General features: G+C 36.1%; 1 long non-coding RNA gene across 1 annotated transcript in view; it reads left to right on the top strand.

Annotated features, from left to right (window-relative positions):
* The first annotated feature begins 440 nt into the window (after nt 1-440).
* The window catches only part of LOC140689005 (uncharacterized), a 182,713-nt gene continuing 167,324 nt past the window's right edge, over nt 441-15,829 (top strand). Inside the window, exon 1 of the long non-coding RNA XR_012063859.1 lies at nt 441-605. This is a non-coding gene — a long non-coding RNA (uncharacterized lncRNA). The remainder of the gene's footprint in view (nt 606-15,829) is intronic.

Below are 15,829 nucleotides of genomic sequence, written 5' to 3'. Positions count from 1 at the left end.
CCCAAAGACTTGTTTTGAGGTAGGGCTCATTTATTTGCATTGTTGGCTTTCAGATACCACCGAGGAAGTGAACCCACTTGGAAACGTGCAAAACCCAAGGTGTAGAAAATAAAGTTTATTTTTAGGTAGCAGGGCCTCCCAGAAAGGTCGTCACATTCAATGGATAAGTGATTTGAAACTTCTAAAAAACATTTATAACCATAGCTGTAAGCTAAACTGCTTTAAATTTTGCTTAACCTCTGAAATCAGTGTTTAGAATCATTATATTCTAGAATTTGCTAGCATGAGACCTCAGTAGATTGAAATGATTTTCTATAAAAAGCAGAAAATTTTTCTTTTTGTAAGAAACTCACTGAATGTTGCAAACTCAATCTTCTGTCTTTTTTCTCAAATATCTAGAATCTAGGTTGATTTTACAGAACACAGAGTAGAAGCTCCATTCAGATAGCACGCGCTGAAACTCCATGCAGACGCCGGCGGGAAGCCTTTGCTGTTCCCGCCACCAGTCACCTCCCCAGCAGGAGGCAGGGGAGGACCATCGTTCCAGAAACGCAGAGACTACTCAGGCCTCTTGGGAATTGCACGGTTCACATTTCACGCTAAATGTAAGTGACTTTGCTTTACTATTTGAAGGACAAAGGTCAAGCAGGATGTTCAAGTTCAAGTTGATAGATCAGGAAGGTGAACCTCTTAGTATTGAGGCTGAGATTTGCTTCATATTTTCCGTGTGACCTTGAAGACTCAGTCACTCTGAGTCTCAGTTTCCTCACCTGGTGATAAAATATTATTGTATTTAAGGAATTTAAATGAAATCATGCATATAAGCATTTGGCATAGTATTAAGTGTATAGTAATCATGGCAGAAGTAAAGCAGCAGTGATCTAAGCATAAAGCATGTAGGTCTTAAAAAGAGTAGTGAATACAAAGAAAAGCATTTGTTCATAGTGGTTAAATTAAACGGGATCGTTTTGCATTTTAAAAGTGTCAGGAAAAATTGTGAAAGATTTAGAAATGGGCACAAATGTCATGCCTGGGCACTCTGTACCTTTCTCTGTTAGCTTCACCTTTCATTGTGTTTGAGTTACTTTGTAACTGTTTAACTGTAGGGAAATTAGTAAAACAAGATGATTCTTGTCCGTCGAAATGCCACTGGATTATAGGAGATGCAGTGCACCTGTAAATTCACTTCAGCATTCGTGATTGCCCTTACGTGTGTATCCTTTGAAGTCTTCTTCGAACTAGCTGCAGCATCTTACTGGTTCCCCCATTTACTAATGAGTCACATAACATCTTTGAACATGTGTTCTTTTTATGCTTGTGTGAGAATTATGACTTTGTTTTTTAAAAAATCCTTCCACTAGAGTGAAAAGTAGTTCTTACCTATCACCCTTCAATCTGATGAAGAATAATTATAAGAAATAGAGATTTAAAAAGGGAGGTTACTAAATTATTTTATTAGAAGGAGGAGTGTAGATACCTACTTTGATAAGTGTTATTGGACCTAGGACCATACTTTCAATATGATGAAGTTATTCAAATCTTAAAGTGCTTTAAGCAATGTTTCCTGAACGTGTCCTGTGAAACACGAATATATTATGAAATGTTTATGGACGTTGTGGGAAAAAACGTAAAAGAATCTCAACTTCAGATTAGTTCGGGGAAAGACTAGATTTATGAAATTGCCAGTAAAGAAATGATATGGACTGTCTCTAACAGTAGAGAAGGGGTGGGGTGGAATTGTTCAGCCAGTCATTTGGTTTCTGAAGTCCTCCTTCCTCTGTCCTGAGAGGGTCAGCCCCTCGTCAGTGGGTCTCAGCTGCAACTCAGCAATGGCAGAAACTGGCCATTGAAATCTTTGCATTTACAGGGTCACCTGGGTGTAGCCATGACTCCCTCTGCAGTGGCACGGCACGCTCAATCCCACAGACCTTTTAAAACACGCTGTTAAAAGACCTCATGCTCTTACATTTCAAACATAACATTTGTGCCTCAACTCAAATTGTTCTATTATAGATAAGTTGTATCACTTGCTTAATACTTAAAGCTCCTACGCCTCAAGTAAATTAGCGAACAGTTTGATAACCAAAAAAAAAAGTGAGAAAGTGGTATTTGATATGGGGGCCTAGGCCCTAAAAATCTGTCCGCATATCCCTAAAACACATCAGGATAAAAAAAAATCCTATCTTGGAGGGAATCATATAGCCCTCCCACATTATACTATAGTGCTTTTGGAACTCTTTATTTAAACCATTGATTGGATCAATCCAAAATGCGTTTTAGTGTTCTGTTTTCTTAATGGACTGAAAAAAACTTTCATAAAAAACTTTTATTATGGTATTCAGACAAAAGATATATACATCATTCTAAAAGAATAAATGAAATAGGCATGATTTCCTTATTAAGGCACGGTTCAAGGTGATATATCTCTGAATTTAGCATCAACTGAAGAAGTTGTGGAACGTTTAAGAAAAATGTACAGGAGGCTCTTTTCACTGAGAGCAACATCTAGTCTGACTGAAGATTTAATAATATATATAACAAAAAACGACACAGCAGAGGGATTAAACAAATGAGAAGTTGTGTGAATATTATAAGTGTGCGAGTGGGAAAGGAATGTGTGTAGGTTGGAATAGGGAGACTGGAAATGATGAATTTTAAAAGGGGAAAGTTCCAGGGACATCAATCCAGGCAGGTGACTTATCAGGTGTCTGGATTAGGAGGAGGGAAGCAGAGAAGAAAAAAAAAAAGCTAAAATAGAGTTTTTCTTTAAGTAAGGGTTCATGCTGAGGAGTAATTACATAAAATCAGATAAGACATTTTGAAGGAGGGGTGGGAGGGGATAAATTGGGGGTTAGAGAGTTGCAGATACTACCTGAATGTTTATATAGAATAGATAAACAAGTTCATGCTGTATAGCACAGGAAACTATATTTGATATCTTGTAGTAACTTATGGTGAAAAAGAATATGAAAACGAATATATGTCTGTTCATGTATGACTGAAGTGTTGTGCTGTACACCAGAAATTGACACATTATAAACTGACTTACTTTAATAAAAAAATTTATATACAAAAAAGAGAATTTTGACATATGTTCATATTATTCTAAGAAGTCCCTAACCATTATGGATCTTTTGATAGATGTCATTTAACTCTGTAAATGTTTTCATCAACTGTAGACATATAGAACACCTACTATATGCAGAGTTTGGGGTTTATAGTTTCTAAAAGCATCATTTCATGTTTTTTTCATGTTTGAAAAAAAGCATACTAAATCCCTAGTTGATAGTTTTAGGTCATTTTCTGTTTATTATACATCATAAAGTGTGGAATTCACAATCTACGTGGTAGTACAGTGTTACCAGCAGAAGCACTGATTTATATAGTGTATAATAGTGTATAGTGTCGAATAGAAAAGGAGACAAAGATAAAAATGATTAATAAAAACTGAAATTTAGATTGCTCCGGGTATTCACTTTCCCTTGTTCAAGCAATTGAGAAAGATGTGGGTCCTTTCAAGTGGGTAGATTTGAATCTTTCAGGGCATTAGAAGAGAATGCTAATTGCAGCTTCACTGAGTTATACATCCATAATAGTTCCTGCAGGAATAATTTGGATATATAACTTAATACCATAATAAAACCCTTTGCACACTCGATCATCATAATATTTCTCCCAATTGAAAATGACAAAGATATTTAAAGATTTTTTTGTTTATTAATTTCTTATTACAGAAATACACAAACTAGAATCCAACTTTTTCAAAAGTTGACTCCAAATGCCATTTTTTTCTATTTCCACCTTTGAGCATTCTTGAGGAAAGAGAGGTAAAAACGAAGATTAAATCATGTATTTTATTTTTAAACATTTCTAGTAGATCTCTGATTGATTTTTCATATAAACAATGTGGCTTGTTGGCTTCAAGGGACATTGGTTAACTGACTATATTAGTTCACTGTCGTGCTGATGGAAAGGAAAATAGCTCTGTGGTTAGTTTCAAGTTAGGCAGTAAGTTAAATTACCCCTAGACATTCAGTTTCCGGATTATTTGGCTTCCAGGATTTAGCTCTACTTTGGGGGATAGTATAAAATAGAGGGAAGTCCTAAGTTTGGCAGATATCTTCGTGACAGAGTGAGAGTTTTATTTTTCTTCATGGAACCTCAGAATTGGAAAATTACAATGGCAGTGAAACTCGAAGCTGATGATGACCTCACAGTCCCTAATTACAGATGTGCAGGGGTATGGAGATACAGATGCACATATAGAGATCGTCACACCACCGCTCTCCTTTAGGAGAACTTACAGAAGGGGAAGGAAAGGACATCTGGATTTTTAGATCAAGGTTGTCAATCGATATATCCTTAGATTGAGAAGAAATGATTTTAGCAAATGATACATCGGCACTATCCAGCATCCTCAAGAGTCTTCTCACATTTGAACTAAATATCCTCTCCTGTTGTCCTATTGAACTCTAAACCTAAAAGGTAACAGGCTTCCTTCTCCACACACACAGATTGGGTATTAAAAACATCACGGCAATAAGGGTGGCAGCAGGAGACAAATGCAATTAGCAAAGGAAGCATGGGCGAAGCGTTTAAACCCATAACTTTTATGCATTAGCTCAATGATTCCTTTCAAATTTAGCTTTTCAATTCATCTGTCTCCAGGTGTCCTCTATTTCATATCTAGATCTAATTTTTTTTCATAGAATTATGTGTCATTGGAACAGCTGAGAAAATAAAATTTAACTCTCCCAAATTGTTTGCAACTTCAAAGAGCATAATGCAGTGTTATTTTTACACAGAAAGTTCTGTCTTTTTACCTTCAAGAGCAGTTTTTAGATTTCTGACACATTGTCACTATTTGGCGGTCTTAACATAAAACCTGTCATTTGCAGGGGGTTGCAATGTGCTGCCACATTAATTTTATAATAGCATTCTGAGGTGACGATCACTGTTATCACTTAACAGAAAGAAGGTGTTGCTTATGATTTCCTTGAGAATTAGTGCCCTGTAAACGACTAAATTCTTCGGGGTCTGATAATCAATTACTTATTGAAACACCACATTCTCCCAAGTTACTATTCTACCAACTAGACATGGTAGCTTTCCTTAGACAGAGGCTGGAAAACAGTAAAGTTAAATAATAATAAGCAAGATATTGCATTCTCTACCTACTCTGGAGCACACTAAAACAAACAAAATTATTTGCCTCTAAACTACTAATACCAGCCTGTTGTTTTGCATCCCCAGAGGTGCACAGAAATCTTCTCAAATGTAGATTCTGAATCCTCAAGATTTCTTTTATGTGTAGATTATTGAATTATAAATTTTTTAAAACTTGAATTACTCTTATCTTACATTTCATCTAATTTGCTCTTGTCAGTCTCCACTTTCTTGAAATCCATTGAGACAACATCTTCTGTATCCCACTTTCCTACTTTTAAGGCTATTATGGTATCATGGGTCTTCACATCTTCTCACGGGTCGCTATATAATGAGTACTGTCAAAATCTGTATCGTAATACCTGAAAAAAAAAATCTCAGTAAAATCTCCTTCCTGTTCTAGAGGTGATGAAGGTCCCCAAATGTGCCAAATGAGTGTGTGTCTTACTTTGGCTTCCTAGTAATTTTTGATCATTTCTTAGGGTACTTTACAGATGTTGGCATTACTCGACATCTCTTGTCGATAATCTCAGATGAATCAGTGGCAGCACAAACAAGGAGATTATTAAAACTTCTCATAGATGTATAATAAAAGTATATCCATTTTAGAAAAAAAAATGCAAGGTGGATCTAAATACCGATCATGCTCTTCCTACTTAGTTACAACTTTTTGAGAAAATGAGGGAAAAGAGATATTTTAGAATTATGTCAAGAGTCATGAAAATGGAATAAAATTTCAAACATTATTATTTTCTTTGCGAACATCTTTTGAGAGTAAATGGCACAGTTCCTTTCCTAAGTATTTTTTTCAAAGTACTGCCTGTGGTGCTATAAAAAATATTATAAAACGTACTAGTTATAATTAGTGTGTTGTAAATCACTTTAGGGCAACTTTTACGTTACATTGTTTGTTAACGGTAAAATAGCAAGAAATGGGTAAGTAGAAAACAATGTACACCAACCCAGCCAATGTGGTAGAGCATATGCTCAGCTATTACCGCTTCTGCTCTAAGAATTACTATTACACTTGAAATTTGATATTGCCCTTTTCCCATTTCAAGCAAAGACGTTCATGAACCCTTTAAGAAAAAAAAATAAAAATGGATGTGTTTAAATCCACATTTTCAGCGTGCGATTTTAGTATGGATTATTTGAAAGGAAAACAGTCATCAGACCTGGCATCTCTAAATCACTTTTTATGTGCTAGGCATTCTGCTTTTCACACAATACTCGTGATTTCATTTGACTGCGGGCTCCTTTGACACGATTCCTATTTTGCAAATGAGACACTTGTCCAAAGTTATGTGGAGGTTAAACAACTTACCTGAGATAATAGAGCAGGTGATGGGGAGTGATTCAAAAGCTGGCCTGTCTGATTCCAAAGACTATGTTCTTTCCCCTATTCAATCAAACAGGCGTAGTGTTTTCCATACACAGTTTTCATAGCATTATTTCAGCACCGTGTCTAGAAGACGGCTTCTTTGTCTACTGTCACAGGAGAGGTTATACAGCATGCAATGAGGGAGGAATAATTTTAAAAGCTAAATTTAGACATCGTATTTGCCTCTGCTTAAGCCAGAAACTTGTGCTGACAGAGAAGTCCAGAGTTGGCGGACAGGGCTTGAGAAATGACTTAAACTTCAGAGAGTGACCCAAGATACTGATCCTGGTGTCTTCTTATTCAATATTTGCATGTATTTGGCTAATTTTGTATATGGCTATAGGGAAGCTGGGAGAGATGAGATAGAGAATCCAGATGTTCTCCGTTAGAGTATTTGTTAAAATCTGGCTTGGGTTAGTAATTATCAGATGACCTTAATAATTGGTTCTGTGCCTCATGTCAACCAATGGTCGATGGTCGTGTCAGTCCATTTTCTGGTGGGCAGGAAGCCACGTTCCCTACAGTTGCCACAATCAGCAGCCCTTCAGTTGGTTCCAAAGGAGCAGTGCTGATTAAATTGGTCAGATCTACCTTCAGTTTTTAAATCAGTCCATCCGCTTCTTGTTGGGAATGCTTGGTTGATTATTGCTTGCATAGTATCATCTTTAAGGTATCAGGAGGGTTTGGAATTTTAATAATTGTCCATTTAACACTCTTTCATGCTGAATTTTTATTAAAAGGGATCATTTTGACAACATACTCATTTTAATCAATCATAATTTTGTGGCTCTCCTTACTGGGTACGGCATATATCAGTTGTATTTCCATTATCATAGTTTGTAACTAGGAGCAAATTCACTCTACCACAGATACAAGGTGATTATCGTTTCAACATTTCCAGCAAAATAGTCATAGGTGTTACTAAAAATGTGGTTATGAGGACACATAACTCTGGGAAATGCTGGCTTCTCTAAAAATTTCTCAACTCTAAAACTTTTTAAAGCCTTTAATATGCTAATACAAGCTTTGGCTCCCTAAGAGGGCATTACAGGATGCTGAGTTTTCCAAACGTGTTTGACTATAGAAATCCTTTTTAATAGAACATCTTATGAGACCACCAAAGAAAAAAAAGACTTTGGAGATTGCTGAATTAAGCATCCACCCAGCCAACTTCCTGTCACTTCAAAAGCGCTGGCCAACCCCTCCAGGTCTTAGTTACTTGGAAAACATTAAAAGAATTTTTAGTCTCTAAAATATTTCTTTTCTCTGAAAATACCTGAGATCCAGGCTCTTGGCAAAATTATGAAACTGGCCATATTTATCTTTGATGCGTTCTTTTATTTATTTATTTATTTATTTATTTATTTATTTGGTGCATTCTTGCCATTGTTTATAATGCTTTTCTCTATCTTAATTAGTGTCCTTGCTTCCCATAGCTTGTCTCTTGACGTCACACGTTCTTATTCTTACTTCACAATACCTAGAGTCATGCACTGACACCTTTTCCTGGTATTTCTTCCCTTTGAGGTACATCATGCAGGACGTAAATGCCCACTTTCTCCATTATCACAATTTGCCTCTACTGCGTTCCGTGGCCGCCCGGTCCTCCCTTAGCTGCCAGGTGTCAAGTACCCTGTTCTATGTAATGTGCTCATGACTGATAAATAGCTTGAAAGTGGGCGTTGGCAGAGAGGAACCAAGAACGTCTGTGTTTATACTTCAATAAAAACGTGTGAGTCTTTAGTCTGGGGTTTCAGAGGCTTCAGCAGGGTGGGAGATATTTTTGGTCACTGAGATCTTAAGACTGCACCCTCCTCCCCAATAAGCATCACAAAAATTCATGGTCTGAAAACAGAAGAACTCAGAATCTTGGTATGTGGCTGCTCAGTTAATGGCTATGTTTTCCAGATTTCCTTACAGAGAAGTGTAGTCATGTGACTAAAGTTCTCGTCAACGGGAAGATAGTAGACATGATGGATTCAATTTCTCAAACATACTTTTATAATGAAAAGATGCCTTCTTCTCTTCCTTTCTCTTTTTTGATGACCGGAATGTTAAAGAGAGATCTGAAGACCCCTCCCTCAATAAATATCACAAAAGTCTGTGGTCTGAAGAATGGCAGAACTTTGTTTAAAAAACACTAATTATATAAATTTAGGACAAATTGCGATTATAATCAATTAACTTTAAAAAATCTAAGTTTCATTAAGTAGTGAATATCTATGAGAATCCAATTGTAAAGGACTGTCCCAGAAAACAAATAAGGACCTGAAGAATACAAAATGCATGGTAAAATATGATATTTTGCTAAAAATATTTAAGTTCAGAAAATATATTAAGAGTTAAGATCAAATAAAAATAGGGAAGTTTATATGTGTTCAGATTGCATGTATAATCGTTAAACAAAATTAACTTGAATATGCAAATGTTTTATGCTGAACCATCCATCAAGCTATAAACCAATACCTCAGAATGACTTTCTAGTTGGCCTCAGAGTTCTAATACTGTCTAGCTAGCAAGAAATCCAAAACAAAATTACATCCTGGATGTTTGTTGACTTAATAATGGCATGAAATGTAATAACAGGCTCAGTAGTGCCAGAATATTTAGTGTTTAACAGTATTACCTTTTTATCACTCAGGCTTTAAACGTCCATCCAGGAAAACATATCGGGAGATAGTTATAAATCCTTTAAAAATAATGCCCCTTAATTTCTCACACTGGAAATAACTTTATTCTGATGGTTTGCTTAGCTTTATTTTGTTTTCAAAAAATTTGTATTTAAAGAAAAAATTCAAGATTGCTCAAAGTCTCTTTTATTCTCTGTATATTCACTTTCTTCAAAGAAATGAATTCCTTAAATATAGGGATATAAGAAAAAATTCTGTATTAATAGTGTATATAAAATAATATAATAAGTAGTTAAATTAACATGTACGGGTTTGCTCATCTTAGTCTCATATTAAATGCATTATTAGTCCATTTTATTATCCGTGACTCTCCTAGTAAAGTGGTTTATTTGAAGAGTTTATACGTTTCTGTTGTTCAGATTTTGACCTGGGATTTCAGAGACTTTAGCAGGTGGAAGATACACCTGCAATTAACTTCTGCTAATATGTGGGCATTTTAAAGATTGTTAGCCTGATACCAAAATGCTATGCTGGCTAGCATACATTTTTTTTCCTTTATAATCTCCTCCTACAGTGCTTAAAAAATCTGTGTGATTTGAGTTATGATATAGGAATATAAGAAAATCTTCTTGGTAATTTTTGTGTTGAAACACACATGTACATGTCTTTCTCTCCTGACCAAATCCATCTTCATCTCCAGTGCTGAGCACAGTTCCTGGCCCACAGTGTTGAATTTATAAAAAATGATGTGGCCGCAGTTTTTGTGAAAGAATCCCATGATTCTTGGAGTGTCATCTGAAATATCTGGATGCAAATAGTGTCATTTCAGATTATGGTGATCACATTCATACTCCAAACTCATCCTGAGTCTAACACGTCACAGGTAACTGGGTTGAACTTCAGACTGTATCTAAAAAAGAGTTTGCTTTGTTCCTTCTGGGAAAATAGTACTAGCAAGTAATTTTTTATTTTCTCTATTTTATCTTCCCCCTTTTATCTTTTCCCATTTGGTCAGTAAAATATCAGTATAAAGTATAATTCGTGTCTTATATGTATACATTGTTTATAGTTTATGTAATATTTTTATGCATATTATTTCATTTAACCCTGACCGTGAAGGAGATGAGGCAGGTATTAGCGTCCTGATTTGACAGTGGAAAAAACTAACCTGAAGCAATGCTGTGTTTCTTAGTTCAATAGTTTTTCTGGAAACAAAAGCAATATTTTTGCTAATTTAAAGATTTTAAACCAGGTAGAAATGTGTTTGACAGCTTGATTTTTTTTTTTTTTGCTTTGTGATATCCAAAAGTCTCTGTGGCAGGGTATTAACTGTCCCCCAATACACAGTTTCCCCTTCTTCTGTACAAAGAGAATTATTGTGATCTCGCAGGACATAAATGCCCACTTTCTCCATCATCACAGTTTGCCTCTACTGTGTTCCATGGCTGCCTGGTCCTCTCTTAGCTGCCAGGTGTCAAGTACCCTGTTCTGTGTAGTGTGCTCATGACATATGGTAAATAGCTTAAAAGTGGGCATTGGTAGAGAGGAGTCAGGAACATCTGTGTTTGTACTTCAATAAAAACGTATGGGTCTTTAAGCTGGGATTTGAGACTTCAGCAGGGTGGGAGATATTTTTGCTCCCTGAGATCTTAAGAACCCCCTCAATAAATATCACAAAAATTATGGTCTGAAGAACAGTAGAACTCAGAATCTTGGTATGTAGCTGCCTAGTTAATAGCTTTTTCCAGATAGCCTTGTGGCTAAGTGTAGTCATGTGACTAACGTTCCGGTCAATGCAAAGAAAGTAGAAATGACGGGTTCAATTTCTTAGTCATATTCTTACAGTGAAAAGATGCCTTCTCTTCCTTTCTCTTTTTTAATGACTGGAATATTAAACTGCCATCTTGGGCTATATGGGTGGGTAATGGCAAAACCCTAAGGACGCCAGAGCAGTAAGACAGAAGGACATTTAGCCCCACATGACCTCATGGAGAAGGCACACCCCCTCATCAGCTCAGATTTTATGTGTGAAAGGAAGAAACTTTCACCTTTTAAAAGACATTATCATTTTGTGTCTCATTTACAGCAGCTAAGCTCCTGTCACAACTGAAACGGATACTGAACAGAAGAGGCATTTTTAATGATTTAATTTATGATGATGCCTTGTATATACAGGCTCATTTTTGTACAGTTGTTAATACCCTGTCAATTTGGGACCTCCCCAGATGTGGGAGATACACTTTGGAATGAACTGCCTTTTATTTTTATTATTTTCGTATTAATTGAAAAGTATTTATTTTTGTGTCTTTTCATATGTAGTAAAATAGTGTGTGTGTGGGGGGGGATCTTACTAAAATGTTCCTAGTCTGTAGTCTCTCAAAAATTTGTATTTTTAGACATTTTCTTCAGGTTCATTAATTACACTTCTCTCAGAGTCTAACGTTTAGGACAGAAGGTGTGCTCCTGCTGATACTGGTTTTGTCTTATTCTTTCATGTTTACAGTGACTACTGTCTGGTTTGAAAAGTAGTAGTGAGAATTTATTGGACTTTTCCCTCTCAGCACAGAACACGGAGTAATCAAACATGACTGTTTGGGCAGGATTATTGTGATATGAGTATCCACTATCACACTGCCAACAATTTGCTGGAAGATTTAACTTAGCAAATAAAAATCGAATTTTTTGTGGGCTCAGAGCAGTCACATATTGGACAATCTTTTTAATAATCTTAAAGCCTAGAAGTTTCTTAGTTCAATAGTTTTTCTGGAAACAAAACCAATATTTTTGCTAATTTAAATATTTTAAACCAGGTGGGAATGTGTTTGACAGTATGATATTTCTTTTGCTTTACAAGGTTAAACTCTAAGGTTTATGTAGATTTGTGCTACATTTTGGAAATGACATTGAGAATATGTTTTTATTTTGGTTCATTAAAATAGTTTCCTTTCTTTAGTTGTAAACATAAGATTTTTTAAATAAATTAAAAAAATGGGTAAGTATGTTTTAGTTGCCTGTTTTTTCTTAAATCTACTGGTAATTAACATGGTGTTAAAATTCATAGAACTTTTCAGAAAAAAAAAAGACAAGTTCTGAAAAAGAGGTTTATAATTGGCATTATATTCCAAATTAAAGGAATTCATTTATCTAGCAGTGGACATTAAACATACCTGACCTTTCAGCTATATTCTTATATAATGGAAGGATGTTCTAAGTCTTCATCATTCCACAGTAATTTGTAATTTCCTTTGAGGTTGTATTGGAAGTAAATACAGGCTTTTATTATAAGGCAATGTCCTCCCTCCCCATTTTTTATCTGTGTAATAATATTTAGTCTTACAGATTTCCTTTTGCTGTGACTGATCAGTAATCCATGACATTTAGAACTGACAAAGAATTCTAAGTCACCCACTTTTTTACTTTGTTGGAACTTAGCACAACCTGAGGAAATGTGAGGGCAGAGAATAGATATGCTTCAAGAATAAAGATCCCTCTTTTGCTTTTAAGAAGCCTTCAATATTTTATTGTGATTATTTAGACTTGATAGAATTTATACATTTTAAGGCATTTATAAAGATATTCTGATTCTGCAACAGAAAAATGTAGGTACTTAAATACAGAACAGGCTTTTCAGTTTCTTCTGATTTCAAAGTTCTATGGTTTTTGTTAGTCATTTTATTATCTTCCCCCACCCCCGCCGCCCCCTCCACAGGTATTGGTCTCATACTTCTCGTTCCTAATCTAATCCTCAAACTACTTTTTTAATTCAACAGGCTTATTGAAGTGTTTAATTCATGTACAAAACTCCCTACAAAAAGAAGCTAAGAGTAGACCAAAACATCGCACAAAATGTTATAATTTCTAAAAATAAAAAAACCCTGCATATATTTACTGTGTACAGTTTGAGGAGTTTAGACATGCAAACATCTGTGACACCATCACCACAGTCAAAGTAATGGACTTAACCAATCCTTGAACAGATTTTGTAGTGTGTGATACTGTGTTAGTGTTAAGCACAGGCACCACGACGTACAGCAGATCTCTGGAAGATTTTCATCTTGCATAACTGAAGCTTTACACCCACTGAACAACAAGTCCCCACCTCCCCCTCTTCCACAGCCACTAGCAACCAACATTCTAGTCTTTGCTTCTGTGTATCTGACTATTTTTTGACTGTCTTAGATACCTTGCATAAGTGAAACCAAGCAGTATTTGTTCTTCTGTGACTGCCTTTTTAACTTAGCATACTATCCTGTAGGTTCATCCAGACTGTAGAAACTGACAGGATTTCCTTCTTTTTTCAGACTGAGTACTATTCCATTGTGGATATACACACCACGTTTTCTTTATCCATTCATCTGTTGGGTATTTGCATTGTTTCCATATCTTGGTGCTTGTGAACAATGCTGCTTTTTCTTCATGAGATTGTTTTCAGTTCATTTGTCATTGAATGCAACACAGTTTTAGATCCTCACTTTACTACCCAAAATGTGGTTGGAGGACCAGCAGCTGATAGCTTAGGCATTACCTGGAAACTCGTTAGAAAGGCAGAATCTTAACCCCATCCCAGATTCCCGGGCGCCTGGTATTTAACTTCAAAATGTGAGAAGTACTGCTCTAAAACTCAAGCCATTAGACTTGGCTGTGAGTGTACGCATGTGTGTATCTCTAAATGGGAATGTTACGTTTGTTAACAGAAGTGTCTATTGTCTTTGTTTTCCTGTTACAATAACTAACTTCAGTTTATGATCAATACGATCACATGTGCATTGACCTATAAAATTGATCCAGTGCTTTTCATATTCTTGCATTGAAAATAATCAGAGCTCTCCCAATATTCATTCCTTGGCTGTTAGCCACACTCCATGGGGATTTCTGATTCCCCATAACAGTGTCATTTGAGGAGGAAAAAAAGTCCCTATTAGCCTCCATTGGGAAAGATAGCAAGGCACGAATGCAGTCTGTGGCAATGCATAATTTATATTTGGAAAAAAAAAAACTAGTTTAAATTAGGTTACATTCCTTACCATTGTTCTCTTCCAAGCTTTAAAGAGAGAGCTTTTTCAGTCCAAGCTATCTTCTTTTAGCGCAGTAGGGCTGCTCTGGAGGCCAGACTTCCTGGGATATCTGTGTTTCTGGAAATTGCATCATATAGTTTCAACAAAGCCTAGTCTTTCTCAGTTGGACAGACTGTGGCAAATGCCATTGTCATTAGTCACTGTGACCATATAAAGACTCAACGTGACAACCACAAGGTTTATTTGTTAACTTTTTGTCACATTTTAACATGCTACATGAAAAGCTTTAATGAGTTGAATTGGTAACTTTTGTTTGACTCCATCAAAATTAAGGAACTTCAGAACAAATACAAATGATATCTTTCAAATGCTGTTATTTCCTTAACAGGGGCAACATTGCTTCAAATACGTGTCAAATGGTGCACTTTAAACAATTAACAAGTATATATGGTAACACGATCAAATACTGCAGAAAAAAATTTGTGCATGATGAATTTCACATGCCTTCTGCCCTTTCCTTCCAAACCCTTAAGTGCTATTCTCCAAAGACAGACTCTTGCATTTCTGTTATTCTTGCACAGTTTACCTTTATTACAAGCTTAGTAATTTTTGAGACTTTCTTATATTCTTTATTCTGTCAAGTACGCTGCTTTTCCCCAATCAGATGACTCTTGTAGAATTTATCCATCCCCCAGTCCTGCTTGAATCCTGCAGCAAATTCTTGGAACTTTCCTTAATTGTCTTAATTTGCTCTATAACTATTGTATTGCTTTCCATTACTCTGGATTTTGGATAGAGTTATCTTTTCAAACTTTCATGTTATTATTTTTCAATTTATGTGCCCTGCTATATAAGTACATGAAATTCTGGAGTAAAATGTTTAGTGAAATAGTGAGCGTGAACAGAGGCGAGTGTGGTGACTGTGACTCTGGAGACCCCACTACACATTCCTTCTGGCACATCTCCCATTGGGAGCAGGAGCATGGTGGCCCCCAACGCTCACTGCTCCTCTCAGCTCCTGATTTTCTACTCTTTCCCCCTTGTCATTTAAACTCACTGTAGAAGGACTTGACCTTCTGTTGAAATTAACTCTCCATGTTAAGTGTCAGACACGAAGCAAAACAATGTCATAGCTTCCTTTGTAACAAAAACAAAATAGCTTTATTTTACTGTTTGGCTCATGCAACCCAATTATATTTGGGAAGCTATAGGTAAAAAGCATACTAATTTTTTCCTGAATTTTTTAGTGCTAAACAGTAAATACTATATCAAAACAACACAGTATGCTTTGTTTTTGCTCTAAAAGGGAATACACACTAGCTTTTAAATGAATGTTACAGTTTTTCCAATTAGATACCAATTTTTACTCACTATTATTGGGTTCCTTTTTAACCCTTTAGGAAAGTTACAATTCAGGAAGAATCAGAGTCAGATAGGTGACATCGTGAATGGGAGCAGCAGAGTGAATCTTGCTCCCTATCAGGGTCTTCTGCTTGGCTCTATTCCGTGCTCTTTCAGCATGAAAACATTCTCTACCCGTGTCATAGGGGGCTCTCCCACAGGGAAAGGAAACTGTCGTTGCTACTTGACTGTCTGCCAGCAGCACAGGGACCGTTCCCCCACTATTTTACGAGTTC

Source organism: Vicugna pacos, chromosome 24, assembly GCF_048564905.1.
Source record: "Vicugna pacos chromosome 24, VicPac4, whole genome shotgun sequence".
Classification (NCBI taxonomy): Eukaryota; Metazoa; Chordata; class Mammalia; order Artiodactyla; family Camelidae; genus Vicugna; species Vicugna pacos.
Note: the sequence above shows the minus strand (reverse complement) of the source record. Positions and strands in the feature narration are given on the sequence as shown.